The 17,461-nt window shown below is 38.6% G+C and overlaps 1 protein-coding gene across 1 annotated transcript in view; it reads left to right on the top strand.

Annotated features, from left to right (window-relative positions):
- The window catches only part of LOC126759524 (integrin beta-PS-like), a 201,272-nt gene that overhangs the window by 65,589 nt on the left and 118,222 nt on the right, over positions 1–17,461 (top strand). Inside the window, exon 2 of the mRNA XM_050474383.1 lies at positions 12,967–12,998. The gene's annotated coding sequence lies outside the window, so the exon portion shown is untranslated. The remainder of the gene's footprint in view (positions 1–12,966; positions 12,999–17,461) is intronic.

Consider the following 17,461-nt stretch of genomic DNA (forward strand, 5'->3'; position numbering starts at 1 on the left):
CATTTGGATTTTAGTCGCCTCCTACGACAGGCATGCCTTACCGCGGGAATATTCTTATCTCCCTCCCCGCAGGGAGACTTAGAGGGAAGGTTCGAACAGGAGTCTTCTGTAAGAACTTCCTGCCAATTATAATTTTACTGTATTATTTGGTAGAGGTATTGCTTTGAAGTTCAGCCATTTTTAGGGAGGTGAGCATTCATTCCGACAGCATAGTGGCAATACTTAGTCAAGGAGTCAGAGCGAAAATGCTGGAAATTTGCAAATTCGATGCACTCAAAAGATAAAGCAGCCTAGTACCGTTTGCAACGAATAAGAAAAGAGTTGGGAAGCGAATTGTTCAAGTTGTATTCAAGTTGTATGGAAGAAGGTAAGGTGGAAATACCCAACCGCTCTCTCCTCCATTATCCAGTTTTTTTAGACTGGAGTTGAAACATCTCGTCACTCATATCTTCGACGAACCTGGTGAAATAACCGGAATGGATATTGGCCGCCACACAAATTTCGGTAGGCTCAAAAAGCTTTTTCGATTTTTGTGGGTCTTTTCTTACTACTAAAACCTTAGGCGCATTCAGGCATTGTAATGGACCGATGTACTTAGTGATCCAAGTGAGATCCGCTTTGGCTCGATCTTTTATGCTAATCTAACTATTATTGCAATGTATCCATTAACCGTTGGATTCTATCAAATCTTTTCTCATCTAAAGTCAGGAAGCAGTTAACATCCAGATATATCGGTTTATCAGATACTGTACTGATATAAGTATGTATGTTTTAATTTATTCTTTAAAATCTATGTCGTCCCCCTCAAAATAATTCCCCTATCTTCGAAACAGTTCTTAAAGACAATTTCCGGATTAGCTTTCTATGCGCGTAGCAATTCACGTTTAATGTCTTCACTTCACTCAAATCGGTTTCCCCGTAGCTGTCGTTTGAGTTTGCTGAGTAGCCAGAAGTCACACGCAGCTAAATCAAGCGAACACGGTGGTTGCGCCATCATATTGGTGAAAAATTTAGTGTGGTTTTTTCGGCTTCGGCTAACCTTTGCCACGATTTTCGACCGATTGATCGTATGATTACGGGTCGTAAACATAAATACAAGCCTTATCGCCGGTAATAGTATTCCAACGATGCTAGTAAGATCTCTAACTGTTAATCGTCGATCCACAGGCACCAATTGACGTATAGATCATCACTTGATGTTGATGGCCGTCCTGAACGTGGTTCGTCGCGCTTTCGACCCTCTTTAGTTGGCTTAAATCGTTTTGAAATGCCTGCTTGAGTGACTGTCAACGATTCTGCGAGCTATTCTTATATTTGGCAAACATTTTCATCGAGTACTGCTTCCAGTTCCTCATCTTCTAACTCTCTTTCTTCTTTTCCAACATTATGATCTTCTTTAGACACTACGACAATGTCCTTAAAATATGTGTTTAAATTTTACAATTTTACAAGTGCTCAGTGGTGTAAATTTATTTATTCTATTAAGCGAAAAACTTAAAACTTCGTGCTCAGAATGGACTCGAGTATATTTAGTATTAATCATTTTAAAATGCGCAAATTGGGAGGGAGAAACTACGAAGTTTCCTCTCACTCGCATTTACATAGAAAAACTTTAGCGTCTTAACAGTAAATAGGCTTAAAACACTTTCAAGGGATTTCACTCGCAAGTGCTGCGTGGGTGAACTGGTAAATCGTCGAAATGCTCGACGGCAACAAAGAAGCGCAGCAACAACAACAACAGCGCATTAAAATCGTAAGATGCCCAATTCGACACTCAATTATTTATGCCAGACACGAAATTTAAACTTCAACAACATCGATACGCAGGCAACGACTGCAACAACAATAGCAGTAATAACAACAGCCCAGCAGCACCAACAACAACAACAATGGACTGTAGGTGGAGCGATAAGCCTAATGGAAATACTGGCAGCGAAATGCTTTCACAAGAGATAACCTTTTCAAGCATAAAACTTTCAGTCGGGTCAGCGTGCGCTGCTGTTGTTGTTGCGCTCGCTTCACTGCAACTTCACTGGCCTTCTATGGTCCGTTGTCGGCCGCTCGCTGTTGCCGCACTGTAATGTTGCAGCATTTTTAGTGGTGATAGCACGTTTTCAAAATTTCCGGAATTGTTGCTGATAATCAAGCCGAGTAACTGTACTGATAAGGCTGCACGGAGATAGGCAAAATAGCCAATGGCTGAAATATTGCAAGCATTTAGTTGCGTTTGCTGCTAAATGTGCGCAATGTAGTTGTTGTTGCCGTTTCTGCTGCCCATAATAAAGCCGTTATGGTAATGTTGTGTTGACAATGAAATTGAAAATTATTGCAAATTAAGTGCGAGTCAGGAAATGACGACCGATAAATAAGTTAGCTTAATGTTGTGAGTAAATGATGGCAACGGTGAATACAACAATTTCCCTTATCACTTATACAAATATTATATTTATTTTTAAATATGACACCGTCTTTAAAGACTCCTAAGAAACTAAAGTTAAACTTTTTTTGTAATTTATGGAGCCTGCTCTCTTGGTTTTTCTCAGTCTCAATCACTACGGAAAATTCGAAATGAACATTATGTAAGCTCAGCGGTGGGTAACTTAGTCAAGAAATTTGAAAAAAATCGGAAAATATTTGTTTTAATATTTCGATATCAAAAAATATCTCCCTAATAGGCTTTTTCAAAATAAAAATTGTTTCAAAGTAAAAACTCGACTATCGAGCGTACTGAGTGAAAGATGAAAGCCAACCGTCAACAAACTGATTGGACCTTATCAGTGTGGCTTTAGGCCTGAAAATCCATCTGACCAAATATTCACCATGCCTCAAATCTTAGAAAAGACTCGTGAAAAGACCAGCTCTTTGTCAGCCCGAAGAGAGCTGCCTTTATGCCGCTATAACTGAATTTGGTATCCCCCTAAAACTAAAACGGCAGTGTAAACTTACGCTGAGCAACACCAAAAGCACCAGGATCAGGAAGAACCTTTGCGAGCTGTTCGATACCAATCGAGGTTTCAGACAAGGCGACTCCCTATCGTGCGACTTTTTCAATCTGCTGCTAGAGAAAATAATTCGAGCTAGGTTATCTCGTCCGAATGGGCAAAAACACTCCAGCTCTGAGGGGAAAGCATAGGAAGAGGAAGACCTCCACTTCGTTAGAAAGATTAGGTGCAGAAGGACCTGGCTATACTTGGAATCTCCAATTGGCGCCAAACAGGGAAAAGAATGATCGATTGGGGCGCTGTTGTAAACTCGTATATAACTGCGTAAGCGATGCCCACGTCAATAAAGACGAAGAAGAATATCCTTTTTAGTTTCGGTACTCGGTATGGTTTAGCTTTAACCTTAAATCTGTTTTACGAATTATATCGATGCGGTCGTCGCGCTATCTAAATCATAATTGGTCAATTCCCCTGCCGGCTATCATTCTTTTATCTCTCTTTCTTTTGCCAAAAATGTTATATGTGAAAAAACCTACACCGTTAGCGAGTGAAATTCTATGCAAGAGGATATGCGGATACAGTAGAGGCCCGCTAATCCGGACACGGCCTAATCCGGATTCCACTGTAATCCGGACAGGGTTAAAAAATTCAAAATTTCTATTATATCCCTTGTAATCCGGACCGACATTCTCTATCCGTATTCTCTAATCCGAATCACATATTTATTATTCACTACATTCACTTTTATGCTTTATTGTTTTAAGTTTTTTTTTTTGGAACATGTGTATTATTTGTTATAATAAACAAACAGAAATTTATAAATATTTTTTCTTAATACGAGTACATAGTTCTGATATGTCTTTGGTAATCCGGATTCCCTGATATTCCGTATAGGGGCCGGTTTTAATTGATCCGAATTAGCGGGCCTCTACTGTACTTCATTAAAATGTTTTAGGTTAGGTTAGATTAGCAGGCCGATGCTGTTGCAAACGCCAACAGGGATCTTGGACAATGTTTCTTTGCAATATCTAAAACTCCCAGGTAATATTTATAAAGCTGCTCATAATTCAACTAAGTGCTTTGAACCTCCCATAAATTTCTTGAGGTGGCTCTCTCACCTAAGTACTTTGGCTGTAACTGCAAAGATGTTACAGCCTGAGTCTTGCAAAAACTGTACAGTAGAGAAAAAAGTGCTTGGAAGTTTCCACTTCACCTTCCGCCATACAATTTTGCCAATTTGCGGCTGGTAAGATTTTAGCCTCGCATGGATGCCTATTGAACTTTGTTCATTAAGAACTCCTAGTATTGCGACAAGACGAACCCTGCTGAGTGCAAGTAACTCATTGGATCTCTTGTATTCTACTCTAGTTCAGAAGGATCTCGAATTCTACTGTAAGTCTGTTCGTTGACATATGTATGTATGTCTGCTAAGCACACGCGAAGTCCGGCATTAAAACGCAACAGAACCGCGGGGATCCAGCTTATTCCCAATGTGATGTAAGATAAGAAGGTGCCCCTCCTGTCAGCTCATCAACTTCGCAGCTTCAAGTGATTCCAATCCGTTATGGCCAGGCATATAACAAGTCTTATGATAAAGTACTTTGTTGCTATTAATAACAAGAATAACACTTCTTGACTAACTTTGAGCGTATTATGTGCAAGCTCAAAACCAGAATTGCCATTCTGCTTTGTTAAATTTCCCCAAACACAGCTCAGAGTCATCGATTTGGTGCTGATTTTGGTCAATTGTGCCAATTGGTTGGTAGCTTTAAAAGTTTTAAAATTAGGTTAGGTCTCACTACAATGCAGGCTTTTACAACCTGACTGACAGATATTCAGGGAAATCGGAGATCCATAAAGTACATATATGTATATGCAAACGACCAGTGTGACGAGCTCACTATATTTAGTAGCCATAACCACTGTCTGTCCGTCTGCTTGTTTATACGCAAACTAATTCCATCGTTTTTGAGATATTGATCTGAAATCGTACTCAGATACTTTTCTCTTCCAGAAACTGTTGCATGAGAAATTTTTTTCTTTGAAAAGATATCTAAATGAAAATTTGGTGTAGATTGAACAATAGGAAAACGCTAAAATATCCGAGCAAATGGTTCAATAGACCATTACAACATATAGCTCTCATTCAAACTGACCTTTCACCTAGTAATCGGTCACACCAAATTCTTCATACCTATGGGAAGTTTTCCGAGCATATTCCAAGCAGAGATCTTTTCTATAAGTGCTGTATTTATATCCAGTGGCACTTAAAATGATCTCTGCGTACGAGATCAAGTCGGTATTGGTGCAGGAGCACATAGAATTACTGACAGTCTATCAGATCGTAACCAATTGGACCTTATCTGGGTCCAGGTCACAAAGGTATACACGGGAATGAACTTGCTGATGAGCTCGTCCCCTCCGCAGCATCCACCAACATGTTAGGACCTAAACGTTTCATTGCGGATGGTCTCTATACCATAAACTACAAGGTAAAAGCTCAGGGTGCTTGTCGCTTGCTACAGTGGCCATTGCAAGCTCAGGAAGGACTTATATAACATGTGCCTAGCTTCCTGTGAAAGTGTCCGGTTCTGCGACATTGAGCTTAAAACTCCAGAACACTTGACTGCACAGCAGTCACAGGTGCAGGATGAAGACCATTGGATTCATGTTTCCAAACAGAGATCACATTGCCTCAATAGCTCTAAGGAGTATATTGGAATTTATCAATAACTTGTGACTTAGACGTGAACTGAATGGTCCTTAGGTCGTGGTGCAGTCCTCATTTATTTATCTATTTATCTATCTATCTATTTACAACTTCCTATGCTATTAAAAAATAGTCCTGAGGAGGATATTAAAGCTTCGGTTAACTTCTTTTTCTTGTTTTTGTTGTTATGATGGGCAGTGCTTGTGGAGAGATGTTTCCTCTAACATGGGTATCTAAACCAAAATACTTTTGATAAGAACCCCATAATTCTTAAGAGTTTGATTTCATATTTTTTGAATTCCAAATGTTACCTTTATTATGGTAAGATTAAGAATGCTAGTATATTATATATGTTCTAGGTCAGACTGACATTACCTAATCAATTTGTTTACGTCTGCAGAAAACTCAATTATCAGTCGTATTACTCAATTTGCTTACATTTCGCTCCAAATATCCCAATTGGTAGCCTCGGATACGAATTTTCTGGTTTGCTTTAAAAAAAGGGCATCCCAAAATTCGGCATAAGCTGCTTTGCTTAAGTTTTTTAGATTTTCATCTTCTTATGCATTCCTTCGCTTGTTTTTCAACTCTCCTTTTCCAATAACTTGTTTTCAATAATATCAGCATCAGCTATGTGAAGGCGAGTTAAAAGTGAAAAATCAATTAGTAAATTGAAAAGTTAACAGGCTAAAAGAGGAGAACACAGCAGCAATGGCAACAAGAAAAACAACATCACTAACCCAACAACATCAATAAGCCGCCAGCGTCCACAGTAGCCTAACCCAATTAAAGCCAAAAGAAAAGAGAAAAAATAAATTCCGAGACTTTCCACTGAAGGAAAAGAAGGCTTACAAAAAGCAAATAAGCGATGAAATGGGATAAAAGAGATGCAATGGCTGCTGCTTTGGACCTCACTGATTTGCCGTGCAAACACGGTTGAACAATAAAATCAACAACAGCAGCGGACACAAAAGCAACACCAACCAAAAGCGGCAATAACAACAAGTCCAAAGTCAGCAGGCAACAAGCCAATAAGTCGATTTGAATGTCGAATTGAACTGCTTTGATTTTTTTGTACTGAAAAAGCAGTAAAAAATGTTCACAGGCAAATTTTGCAAACCAAAAAGAAAGCAGAAAACAGAAACCGTTATGCGCTATTGCCGTAAGGCAATTTGAAAAGGTTTTCAGCACAGATTCCAGACAAGATTGCGAGAATAATTCGAATAAGTTGATTTGCAGAAGAGTCGAACGAGCGTTGATGCACGCATTTATCTAGAAACACACACACACATACATCGACACCTGCATTTGGTAGTTCGTAAAATAGAATTTACAGTTTATTCAGCGCGCACTTCTTATCTGCTCACCTGTGCAAAAATCTTCATACCTACTTGCATATGGTATATTGTATTATAAACATTTTTCACATTGCCATCGCTATTTGTGATTATAGAATTTGTCTGCCAAATAAGAATATGCTTGCAAAATACAATTTTACAGACATACATATATACTCGTTACTAACATTAGAGTCGAAATGGTGCTTTTGTCATGCTAATTTGCTGTCAACAGCAGTAGTTGAGCAACTCCTTCTGTTCAGGAAGCTATTTGGGAGTTAAAAATATTTTTGCACATCTTTAACACAGCGCAGAAGTATTAAGCAAATAACCAATTTTATCGCCACAGTTTTAAGACATCTTTGAGTTTATCCGGTGGCTGAATCAATTCGGCTTTGACTGAAAGCTTTGCTATTTTCCGCGTGAACCAAAAAGTATTGCTTCGAAAAGAAATATTTTTACTAAAATCTTAATACTATAAGCTTATACTCATTAGGGATATTCACAAAATCGAACTTTTGCGACTTAAAATTCAATTTTGGGCCCTAAACTTCTTCTTTTTTACTGTTGTAGACAACGCTTACGCGGTTATAGCCGAGATAACAACAGCGTGCCAGTCGTTTCTTCTCTTTGAAACTTGGCGCCAAATGGATATTCCAAGCGAAGCCAGGTCCTTTTCCATCTGGTCTTTCCCAACAGAGTGAAGGTCTTCCTCTTCTTCTGGTTCCCCCGGCCGGTACTGTGTCAGAGCCGGAATGTTTTTGTCCATTCGAACGACATGACCTAGCCTGCGTAGCCGCTGTCTTTTAATTCGCTGAACTATATCAATGTCGTCGTATATCTCGTACAGCTCTTCGTTTCTTCGACTGCTTTATTCGCCGTTGCCAATGCGCAAAAGACCATAAAACTTCCGTAGAACCTTTCTCTCGAAACTCCTAACGTCGACTCATCAAATATTGTCATCAACCATGCCTCTGCAACAAATAGAAGGACGGGAATAATGAGTGACTTATAGAGTTCGGTTTTTGTTCGTTCGTAATTCCAAGATAAACGAAATTATCTACAACTTCGAAGTTATGACTGTCAACAGTGACGTGGGAGCCAAGTCGCGTATGCGACGACTGTTTGTTTGATGACAGGAGATATTTCGTCTCGCCCTCGTTCACTCTGGAAAAAAATAGAACTAACGGCGCGGTTGTTGCTGTCTTATAAAAGATTATAGGATAAGATTAGCAGTAATATACAGTAATATATAGTAAACCACGTTCCTAAAGTCATCGTCGCTTGTCAAAGCTATTTTGATGACTCCGAAGACTGGTTCGATTAGGCGCCATTTTGTATCAAAACGTCAACAGAATAATGTTTTCCGATCCTTTCTCTTCACTCCCAGAATAAATTGTTGGTTTGGTTTCATAGGGTCTTAAGGAGTCTCATTATTAACACAAGCTGAAGTTTACGTCGTGCAAGACGTCAACTATTTTTGCGAAGTTCAAAAACAAACTTGATATCTAGTTCTGATACTTCCTTCAGTCCCTGGAACTGTGAAGCATCTAGATTAAACCCAGTTCTAGATATGGGTGGACAAAAGCAGTGAACTTCGTTGCATTTTCTACATGTGTCATCGTTAACAATGCCCATGCGGCTCGCATTTAATGCGAGTAAGTTGTCACCTGTGACTAGACCAGCAATCTTTCTGCAGTATTTTCGTGAACATTTGAGTAGAAAGCTTGCGTGTTTTTATGCTTAAATTATATTGGCGATCCTGCCTTAAGAAAACCACCTCATCCTGATCCCTCTGTTACCTCTTTTGGAAATTTCATTATGTGTCAACACCCACTTCATTAGCCAGTTTTGATCCGTTAGTATATGTTGAAAGTTCCGCTGGTGCGTTGAGTGCCACCGCGCCATCTACCCTATTTTGGTGTGACTTTAAACTTTCTTTCAGATAAAGCATGAGTCTACGCGGCATATATTATTCTCCAAACCCCTGCTTCTCAAGCTATGCTTGAAAATTCTTGCGGAAAATTCACCTAACGCAAATCTAGCAGGTGATTTCGCTGCCTAGCTTTCCACTGCAGTGTTAATTGGTTTCTGGTGCAGCCGTTGGAGTGGTTTGTGATGCCCACGTTATGCAGAGGACAGCGTACTGTTGTTGACATTCCAAAAGTTTTCTGTAACAGATTTCGCTGTCAGCGGTCCACCACACCAAAAATGGCTTGACAACCGCTGTATAACACCAGTGCATAGGGACAGCTGAAAAGCTCCATATTGACCCCAGCATCTTCGTATATGCGTAAAGAGTACCACTGGTCTTTTTCATCCTCCCTTCCACATTGAGGTTCCAAGCTAAAATAATACAGACGGTACCGTGGAACTATCTGTCGTGGGAATTGCAATGCATGTCGTTATGCTGAGGATTTGATGTCTGTCTCGATTAATTTTAGGTGTTATAAACAATCGTAATGAGAACAAAACCATTATGCTCTGCGTGACATGTTGGGACATGTGATTTTTTGAATCAATAATTCGTTGCTTTTGGCTTTCTTATTGAGTTTGCATTTTTGCCTCTTTTCGAGCATTCTTCGATTTCATTTTTCTTTGATTGGGGCTTTTTGGTTCTTCTTATTGGATTTAGGTGATGTTTCTTAATGTACAGTGCGTTCAAAAAAAAAGTTTTTTTTCTCAAATCAACACATGCTTAATTGCGGTAACAGATGGTCCAATGGATTATTAAAAGGTTTGCTGAGTATTTAAATACGATTTGTGAAAAGCTAGTCTGGGAGGATGGAGTCAAGAGTAGAAGTTCATGCAAGTGAAGAAAGTTCTCTGAGCGCCAGTCACTTAGCAGTGGCCAGAAACGATTCTTTAACATAGTATAGGTCAAGCAGCTCACGACTTCCGGCCTTAGACCAAGTATCGTTTGGATAGACAAAGAACATCCGTTTGAAGGCGAGCTAAAGTAAGAAGGCGACCCATCCCTCCGCAGGGTTGCGTGCTAGATTTGGAACCCGTCACGTAAAAAACACCTCCAATGAAAAGCAAGGAACTGCCTCGGACGAGGGACCTCCCTTTTGATGAGGACCATGGCTACGGATTACGATTTAAAGGCATGCACCTGGAATGTTCGGTCCTATACTTGGGAAGGGATACCTCTACCGAGGGATAAGCCTCCTCAACATCGCATATAAGGTTCTATCGAGCGTACTGTGTGAAAGATTAAAGCCCACCGTCTACAAACTGATTGGACCTTATCAGTATGGCTATAGGCCGGCAAAATGAGGAAGAGCAAGAAGCAGCGAAAAAGAATTGTAAACTCGGCTATAACGCGTAAGCGGTGTCTACGCCAATAAAGAAGAAGAAGTCTGACCATCATGGAGAAGCTGGAAGCGCAAATGACAATCTGGATGAGGGAGGAATCACGTAGAAAGCTATTGTTCTCTTTTTGGAGAAGAAGCCAGTGCTTTAACAGAAGCTAAAACAATTCCGTTTAAAAAGGGATTAGATGTATGTCTAAATACAATGCGGGACATTCTTCAGCGATCTGGCATCAAACGCAGCTATACTGTAGAGAAACCCCTACTTTCCAAAAATAATAAAAGGGGTTTGCTGAACTCAGCTGAAACGCTTTACAAGAAAAATAATTATGATTGAATTGATGAAACAAGAAAACGTATTGTTACTTTCGATTGGACTCACCGGACGCCGAGCAGAGAATGTTTGCGCTTTAATGAAAGCCAAAATATCAAAAAAAAAACATTCAACGCCAACAAAATATTTAATTTGGCTACTACAACATGCCTCTAGATTTCTTCCTGTGGAATATGTGGAAAATTTATTAGCAAGCTGTCAACAAAGATGTCAGACAATAATAGACAACGCGGGAGATGGTAGCAAGTATTAAAAGTTTTTTCTGTAATTAACATTTGACCCAATAATAGAGTCTATCTACATTTCGAAAAACGAAAATATTATTTTTTAATACAATCTATTTAGTATTGATTAAAATTGTCTATAACTGGAAGCAACTTGTTGTAGTACTATTACAAGTGGTCAGCTATGAACATATTGTCCAATATTACTTCCAAACACAAATATTTCAATAACAAAAACTAGAAAAAAAATTAAATTATCGATTATGCTTACCAGCTATTTTAGTTATCGATTGACCAACAGCACAAAAAAAAAACAACACTAAACAAGTGCTTTACGCCCGCATAAATATTTTGAGGTTTTTCTTTGTATTTTTTGTAAATATGTATGTGTAAATCTCTGCTTTTCGCACACATATAAAAGTAAAACTACTTTCTCTCACACAAAAAACAAAATACACTTTTTCAAGGTTTAAAAAAATACTTTTCACATAAACTATATTTTCTATATAACTTATTATATTAAATTGAATGGAAACTGGCTGGCACACAAAAGATTTTTTTTTATTTATTAACTTAAATAGCAAACAGTAGGTCAATAAAATAAAAATGCCGAAAATGCGCTTTGGGTCGAAGAGGCGTTTGAAACGGCCGACAAAGAGCGTGAGTATGCCAGTTATGCACTTACTACCACATGCATACAAATTCACGCGTGGCTTATATACAGATTATACAGATGGCAGCTTCTGCGGTGCTTAACACTTAAAACACTCCACTGTATCACTTGTATGGCATTTTTGAGATATCTGCGCACAAATGCAACTATGCAAGCAATGTTCAACTACGCCGCACATGCACACACACACACCCGTGATGCAAATTGCTTGTTGCAGGCGCTGTGTGATACACATATATGCACACAAACGTGGGATTTTTCGCTATTTGTTTACATTAGCTGGCGTTCACACACACATACACATATTTAAATATACGAGTGAAGGCAGCAAAAAGGCTATTTTTGACTTGACTGCAAACAATGAAAAGCTTTAACTATTTATGCAAAAAGCAAAAACCAAAAACAAAGCAAAAATTAAAACAGAAAATAAATAAATAAAAAACTGCAATAAATGGCACACAAATGAAGCGCAAAAAATAGCAACAAAGCAATAGTACCAGCGCATGGTACACAGTTGTAAGTAAACAACATTTTGTATAGTAAATACAGCTGGCATTTGGGTAAATATGCTGCATGCTCACACATATATGTGGAGAGAAATCCAATGTAAATAACATACATATATTTTTTGACTTCAAAACTCAGCAGAAATGTTGAAATTTTCGACAAAGTTCCATATGAACAACGAAAAAAATTGTTGTTAAAGTTTTAAGCGCATGTAGACCACGTCGTATGAGTAACTTTTATTTGTATTAACTGAAATTAATTATTTTTATAATTTTTTAAAATGCCCTGAACAGACCCTGTTTTTATGATATCGATCTCCACCTTCCTTCTCCTTCTCTCAGTAAATGAATGCTATTTTGTCGGAATCATCGATCGGACCACTATGAAATTAGGCTTGGACAGCGCTACAGCCTCTAAACAAATTATTCAGATCGGATCACTGTAACATATAGCTTCGTACAAATCGATCGATCGTAGTGATCTTCCAAACTTTCGATACAATTTTTGTAGTACGATATTTTCCGTTTTGAACCATTATCTGTAAATTTCTTTACCGTTATCAGTTCTTGAGATCTGCGAACAGAAAAAAATCTCTGCAGATCAGTTTTTAAGAATGTAGTGGATGTGAAAACAATTTGCATTGTGCATCCATTGGTTTGCGGGTTAAAATAACTTAGCCTCGGTAGGGTGTGTACAGTCTAGAGCTGAATGGGCGCTCAACTGGAAGCAATTAAAAATTATTATCCGATCACCTACAAATGATTGCTTCGCTTGAAGCAAAGACCGAATAAAACTCAGCCATCCTCTTCTGCATCAATATCGTTTTAGTTCATATCAAAAACTAGTATTTTTAACACAAGAAAATTCTTTACATCCATTTTTTAAATACTTCAATAATTAAAAACCTTTAACACTCTCTTTACAGGTCAGACCCAACTGCATATCACGACTAAATCGGTGAGTATTCAAAGTTTCCAGTATAAATAACATGTAGAAATATTTTTTTTTAAACACCTTAACTTTTAAATCGTTTGAAAAAAACTTATTAAATAAGTGATTAGTGTATAGCATACAATTTCCTAAAAAAATTTCCTCAAGGAGGTTTTTTTCTACTATAAAAAATTCTGAAAATTTTGGAAATATTTTTAATTATGAAAAATAAAAATTTTAGCTATGAGTATTTACCTATCATAAACACTGAAGTCATACTCTCGTATCAATGACCTTCATTTTATTCTGGTGGATCATAATATGCATTATTACAAATTAGTAGCAGACGTTCTATATTGTGACAAAAAAGTACCCGGAAATTGTAAATAAAACGCAAAATATTTAATTATGTCTTCAAAGATCTCTCAACAATTTTTGAAGGTTTTTACGACTCGTAGGCTTGTGTTTTTGATAAAACTAAATCACCGTTATCCCTTTCCAACACGAAAATTGGTTAGAAATAGAAAATTTATCCATTGTAAAAGCGTAACGCACCACTGAGGTGTTTCGACTTAAGCAGCTACCGTAAACAAACCGGTTGCCAGATCGCGCTCATATTTGGTATAGTAATTAAGGACCGTCCTACCAACTTAGTAAAATATATTTTTTTTTTAAATTTGACTTACTCGGAGAATTTTATTACAATTTCCGGGTGATTTTTTGTCACAATGTATACACATACACTTATAAGTATTTATATATACCAGACAGGCTGATACACACACCTGTACTTGAGTGTCAATCTAATCGACCGCCTTTATTTCCGTCTACTAGAGAGATGATGAGCTTATAGTAAAAGATAGTAGGTCCTGTACTGATGATTCCTGCTTTAAATCTCAGAAGAAAAACTTTCAAACAATGTGATTGACTTTGTTAAACCATTAATTGCATTCTAGTTTTCGAAAGTACAAAAATGTTATGTATTATGTTATGTCCTATGATTTTTATAGTCGATATAAAGCTCTTCGTACTGGTAATACCCAAACAACAATTTCTTTGAATCTCCAATTTTTTCAACTTTATGTCTATTAAAAGTTGGGTGGGAACTAAAGAATTTAATTGAGTGAGAATTTATTTCATTCTTTCTCATAGGACGGCGGTGTACACTTGATTTTATGTCTCTTTCTTTTTGGCTTTGCATTCTCCTCTTTACAGCTTTCGCCCTTAATTAAATTTGGTGGTTGTGGTGCGCGTTTTGTTGGCGCTAGTTTCTGCTCCTTGACTTTTGGATCCGGTGCTGCTGCGGCCATTGATTTGCATTTACCTCGTCTATCCCTAGCACCACATCGGGAACGTTTCTTTTTGGTTGTATTACAATCAAAATTAGAAGCATCCGAGACAGCTACTGCTGCTATACCTCCATCGCCGAGGTCTTTAAATTCCACATCGTCATTTCTCTCTTCATGTGGAGATCATGCTTCAGTGTTGCATTTATAACAACATAACCAGCTTGTCGTCGTATTTTATTTTTGCTGTCTGAAAGGTTATTTCGCAACTCCGCATCTTAAAATTTAGTTCGTCTACATTTCTTGAAGTAGTTTGAGTACTTGTTACATCATGCAATCGTGTTACTTTACGAGAGAATATCTACCTTTCGCAAACAATTCACTCGTCTGTCGCCATATTGTGTATGGTACATTATCGAATACTCAAAACTGATATCATAGTCGATAGAACTGTCAGAATCAGGAAATTACTCAAGAGCAGTTGTCTACATTATTTTGCGAGTTTCACAGTTTTAATATTTCGAATTTTGTTGTAGTTTACAGTTTTTGTGTAATTTTATGATTTGTCTCGCAACTCAAGACCATTTAAAGCTGTAATTATAAAATCCTATCACTTTAGCATTGTTATCTGTAATTTAAGGAGTTACGTTAATGAAACGTTGTTTAACTTAAAGCAGCCTCTTCTTAGGCAAGCCAACTGCTCACACACAATTCTTGCAATGCCTTGCCTCTGCAACAACGCCAACGGTCGTGGTCATAAATCACACGAGCCAGCCGCGGTCGCACATCATAAACGTCTGGCATAATCGCGTCATTAGCAGTGGGCAAAGGCACAACGAAGGCTTGGCGAGTTGATGTCCGTCCGACGCGTTGGTGGTGACGATACCTGCCTGCATTGAGTGCGATAATGTGAGTATCGCACAGCCTTTTGCAACTCAGTCTCGCGGCTATGCATCTGCTTTTCGTTAGACATTGTGCACCTGCTGATGAATTTCGCTCTGCGCTGATGGTGACGTTAAGCGCGTCTGCGATCGTTAGTGTGTGAGAGTGGCACCCAGCTTATTTCACTCCTGTGGCTGCCACTGAAAGCATATTGCAGCTAGATGCGGTCTCACTGGCTTATTAAATTTCGTTTTTATTTCATTGAACTCAAGCGCGGGCTTTCGGATATCTTCGTTTTCAGTGCGCTATCATTTTCGACTGTTCAAAATTAAATTGTGTGCGTACTTTGTTATGTACTTTAAAGGCAGGACGTATTAAGTTTTTATGGTTTTGAGCTTGGTTACTTTGAAAGCACTGCGCTGGAAGTTGCAGTTCCAGAAATCACTTAAATTAATTCATTGTTTATGTTGATTAGAGGTGCAAATTAGTCTGAATATGGCTCGAAATTCAATCCGTGTTCCAACGAACTTAAAGAAGTTTTTTCTAATAGCTATCACCTCTCATTTGAAGTATCCTTAAAACATGTAAGAATAGAAACTCATCGACTACCAAAAAAACAACGTGAATCGACCATTAAATATCCTCATAACTTGTATAAGAAATCTATCAAAAGCTCGACTCAAATAGAAATGAAGTTCGGAATCGGTTGCCCCAAATAAATGGTGCCAAATCAAATTATATTAAAAGCAACACAAAATTTTGTGTCCCTAAGATAGTATCTTATGGTATTTAATCATCAACCTAAGGGTCCACCAGGATACGCTGAAAGTGTTGTATTCAGAAAATAGTTCTGAGACGTAGTTTTAGACTGTTTCCATTCGTTTATGGTAGAAAATCGCTAAAATCAGTTTTCAGAAAAGATGACGGATTTAAGGTTAAGCATTTCAAGCTGTTTTAAGGAACTTTGTAAGGTAGAAAGATATAAGTAGAAGTAATTAGTGTCACATACATTGTCCTATTTGTCTCACCGTAGACTGTGACTGACTTTAGATCCAACGCCGGAATGCACAAAGGCAGCTGAATACCTGCTCGTTCACTTCTTGATGGTATTTGGGTAAAGGTACACTTGCAAACTTATCGGCTTTACAGTTTCCGACGATTCCGCTGTGGCCAGGCACCCAGCTCACTTCAGCTTCAATCTATCAATGAAAAAAGTTCACTGAGGCTGTTCTTCAGCGATTCTGCTCCACTCACGTATTCCTCGGAGGTGTGTGTGCAGGGAAAAGCCTCTGGGAGTAGGCCCCGCGACGCAGTAGTCTAAGTTTTAAGGAATATAGTAGGAGTGAAAGAGGATTTCGTAATATGCCTATAATGGGTCGGGTTTCCCGGAGTCCGATAGCAAACTTCGCAGCAATGCATCTGCCGTAAATGTCCTTAGATGCTGTATGTAAAATGTCGCTATTTGCCATCGTTGTTGTTGTGCGTGGTGCACTACTGATGCCGATTGGTGCCGTTGTGTGAACACGTTCTAGCTGTTTAGCGAGTGTGACTTTACCAAGTGTCTTTCACTAGACGAACACACCATAGAACAATATTAGCTTTACCATGGTTATGTAAAGACAAACCACAACCCCTTCCATTACAATAATATATGTATCTTTCTCACCTTCTCCTTAATATTTTGCTTCCATGATAGCTTTCTATTAAGAGTGGGGCTCAAGTACTTCTCTTTTCCGACAGGGTGAAGGCGAGAGCCCCCCAATGAGGAAAGGGGTCCCCCGGGATTTTATACTCGTACCAGCTGGTAAATAAAAACAGTTCAGTTTTTTTTGGATGGACAGTAAGTCATTTCCAACTAAGATTTAGAGTAAAGGAAACAGAAACCCAACATGCGCGTGCCCCTATTGGGCTTTCATATGCTTGAAAGCACTAATGATTGCTTCCAGCCGTCATAGGCAAATGTCGAGAAATGTGGCCACCACAACCGCACACAGTACCTTTGCTGTAGGCATACTGAGTCCCGAATATTCTGTTTCTCGGTATACTACTCGGATATGCAGTTCCATAGGCAAGAAGCCAAAAAGGAAGAGTCGGAGTTTCCGATGAAAAGATGATATGGGATTCGATATCTTCGACTAGACAGATCAACACTAAAGTATGTGCAGAGAGTCAATAGGCCAGAAATCCATTGCATTAATATGAGAGCTCTTTCCGGTCTTCGGGATGAGCGGCCCCCTCACCTGTCCCTAAGTTTCCAAGGCTTCTCTAATCACAGTTCGCATAGATGAGCATTTACGGGCTTTTATTTTGTTTAAAAACGGC

Source organism: Bactrocera neohumeralis, chromosome 5 (assembly GCF_024586455.1).
Source record: "Bactrocera neohumeralis isolate Rockhampton chromosome 5, APGP_CSIRO_Bneo_wtdbg2-racon-allhic-juicebox.fasta_v2, whole genome shotgun sequence".
In the NCBI taxonomy this organism is placed as follows: domain Eukaryota; kingdom Metazoa; phylum Arthropoda; class Insecta; order Diptera; family Tephritidae; genus Bactrocera; species Bactrocera neohumeralis.